Genomic DNA, 3,726 nt, shown 5'->3' on the forward strand with positions numbered 1-3,726 from the left:
AGGGTTCTGTTAGCAACAGCTAATACAGCTGCTTTGTAGCCAGGCTTGCTATGCCTGCGTGAGCTGTACCTCTAGAAACACCTATGGTGTACATACGCTCTCAGTCACAGTGGGAGAAGTTGGTGGATAGCCTGGCTATCTAGCATCTGCTTTAATGGTAAACTGGTTCTAATTCTCATGGACTACCCATGGATTTTGATGCATATGGCAGCAATGTGAGTTTGTGATGGAAATCTCCCATTTCTAAGCATAGATTGTGATTGTAAGGAAGATTGTATCTTTTAAACCCTAGACATTTTATTGCCTCTTGCTAGTCCACAGTAGGGATCATGGCAGCTGATAAATAATTGAGTCAAATGTAGAATCTTTAGAAAGATTCTGTAGAATCTTTTTAAAAAGAATCTGTAGAAAAGTAAATACCTTGTTGTACTTTTTTTGTCCTCCCACTATTGTTTCCTGAAAATAAAGACTATTTCAAAATAATTATTGAATCCACAGCAAACGTCTAGGGAATTAGTGCTTTGGAAATGGCTCAAATTAGTGCCTGCATAGGCTGAAGTCCTCTGCCTATGACTTGAATACAGCATGGTCAAGTCCCTTTTATAAGTATGTCTTCTGAAGTCAGTTCTAGCGAAGTAACCCTGGACATCTCTTCCTGCCCCTGCATCGCCCTCTCAGTTCTATGTGTACAACTATTTGGCTAATTAGTCTGGAGAACTGACACAGGGTAAAAACAAGCCAGCAAAATAGAGTGGTTTTGTTGCGCAGAATTTTTTGCTAACCAAGAGCCACTGCTGCCAGAAGTGAAACACTCATGAAACACTCCTACCCACATCTATGATGACTTTGAACTAGGCTCTATAGTTCCTGGCTATCCAGGGCCCCATAGTTCACATTACCAGATGCTTTGGACAGTCTCTCACTCCTAATGAAAGATGAAAATAGATACTTTTTCAACACAGAAGTGGCAGCTGTAAGTATTTAAAAGGTAGATATTGGCAAGTACAAATGAGCTGAAATGGAAGCTCAGTGGATTCTTGCATGGCTAACAGACAAATAGCATTCTTGTAAAAAGTTAGTTGTCTTTCCTGGCAGTAAGGCAATCAGAGTTGTTTCTTGACTGTGTAACAGATGCTGTACCTCTTCTGTATGCACCTAAGATACCAGCATTTAATATTTGGAGGGGGTTAGTCTGCAGCAAACAAAAGTTGTTGCAATTCAAAACGTGGACAAGAAATCAAATACATTTCATCTTGCAGCACTTTGAGTTAACTGGTTTTAATTGTGAAAGATTATTTTTAAACTAGAACTGCCAGAGGCTAAACTTTACACAGCATTAAAATATAAAGGCTTTTTTCCAAATGGTCATCAGTTTCTCTCTTTAAAGAAACTGCTCTACAGTTGTCTACTCCAATGATATTCCTAGGGCTTCTTAACGAGATTTCGCTCCTTTCTTCTGAATCATGGTATTCATTCACTTTGTTTCAGGGTATTAATAGTCATGGTAACCAACTGTCAGTGAGAACCTTGTCCAGTCCCTAGAGTAACAGAAGCCAACAAAAAGGAACATTTTTCTTTCATTCCTTTCCTATGGTTCTCTGATCATTTGCCACAACAGGCAGACTATTTGGACAGAGCCAGGTTAGGGAGTAGCTCCATATGTCAGACTGGCAGATCTGAGAGGACTGGCAACTACAGGCGGGGTGGAGGAGTTCACCTCTTAATACAGACCAGATGCACATGCCTGACTATGTCCTCAAGTTCAGTAATGTTCCCTCTCGGATCAAGGCAGGGAAGATGGAAACTCCATTCTTCAAAGTGCCCTTGTGATGCTAGTTCTGATTGCTCTAGACAGGCAAATGAGCTTGATCCTTTGCTTTATTTGGCTATGAGTGAAGCCAAGGTTTGCAGAGATATCCTCCTTACTGGTCTGGTCCTAAAGTACATAAGGGATGGAAAAATGTCAGGAGAAGGCAAAGGTTCAGGGGAAAGACTTGAAAGAAAACCTCTTCCGGGATCCACATTAACCTTTTTTCAGTACTCTTTGATGGTGCTCCTGAGCATCTGTTATTTTCTCTACTAATGAGGTGATGAATCTTTTACAGTGCATCTTCCTGATGAATCCAGGTACTTCTTAGAGCTGCTGAGATAGGTGACAGACAAACTAGACATTGTTATCTGTGAACCATGTAACGTATATCTGGGAAAGCGTGTAAACTTTTTGACTGTATTCATTCTTGAACCTTAAGGCAGATTGGCAAAAATAGTGCAGTTGACTTTGGTCTCCATATTCCTACCACATCTATATAAGCCTATATAAGATAGAAGTTCCTTTAAAGAGGATTTACGCATTTTAGTTTTCATCTGATTCCTGGCTCCATATTTTTGTCTATTGGTTAAAACACCCAAACATGCAGGATTACCAAGAGTCATTTCTAAAGTGAAAGATTTGGGAGGGGAAGAGCAGAAGAAAAATGTCCCTCTGTTCCTTAAAAAAAAAGCATGTTCTTTGGAATCTCTTTATAAAGATTCTATATACGAAGTATATACACTGGTCAGTCTAGTCCCTTCAGAAAATTTGCCAGGCTCTGGCAGTATCACTAGGGAGGCAGATATGACCTGTATACAGACTAAGCATTAGGGATTACCTCTACCTCCTACCTTATGCCAAAACAAGTACTGTATTATATGGAGTAATAACTCAGCCCTGTATTCATGAAAGTGGGGAAAGAGCAGCTGCTTAACAGTTCTTTTCTGAGTGTTACAGAGCCTTTAAAAATCTCTCTATGAATTTTTCCCTACAAATGCCTGTATTGTGTAATCTGGTTTGGGGACAGGCGAACATACTGGATCTTGGAAGTCTGTAAATTTATGTGTGGTTATAAAATAGTCTGCATATTTTAATTTTTAATTTTCCAATAAACTGCAAGAGTCAGTGACAAGCAGCTTGTTCATACAAAACCAGCACGCAACTGCAACAGTATCTGGGGTGGAAGGAAGGAGGAGAGACCCCCTTGAAGACTAAGCAGAGTGAGTTTGTTATAATGTGATCTTAACTGTGTGTGACCCTTTTTAAGTGGGTATCTCCTTGGTCCTCATAAAACAAGTCCAGATTATAGGTGGATATTCTTTTTTGGAAGAAAAGTGTGATGTCATGTAGTTTGTGCACAGGCAAAATGCCAGCTGAACTGAGTTCTGAATACATAACACTGAGAGATACGACCCTTTAAAAACGATGAAATTTTAATAAGAACTGTCTCTGCCACACAAGCTCTGTGTAAATAAGTCCAGTTTTGCACATTTAGTAAATTTGCTTTAGTATTGATTTACAAAGAAGCAGCCAAAAGTGCATGTTTGCAAGGAAATCACTGGATTCTACTCAGACTATTTAAATGGCACGCCTATGGTTTCCATTTAAAAGATAGTTTTATTATTTAAAGGACATATTGCCATTTTTAACTGACACTTTTTTGCTTTCTGAGAATTCTCCTGTAATTGGCTGCTTAGATAAGTATCCGAAACATGCTATGCTCAGAAAGGATGGCTGCTGTAGTTCGACAAACACCTTTTCTCGTGTCAGTGCTCCTTGGTCCCCAGCTGTTCAGCCCCCACAGCTCTGTCACTGTCTCAGTTGTGGCATGGGATTTTGTGCTAAAACAGATTAGGGAAGTGATACAGGTTAAAACCACCCTCTTCTTCACACCCTTCCACGAAAACTCCAAACAG

The sequence above is a fragment of the Strigops habroptila genome, chromosome Z (genome assembly GCF_004027225.2).
Source record: "Strigops habroptila isolate Jane chromosome Z, bStrHab1.2.pri, whole genome shotgun sequence".
In the NCBI taxonomy this organism is placed as follows: Eukaryota; Metazoa; Chordata; class Aves; order Psittaciformes; family Psittacidae; genus Strigops; species Strigops habroptila.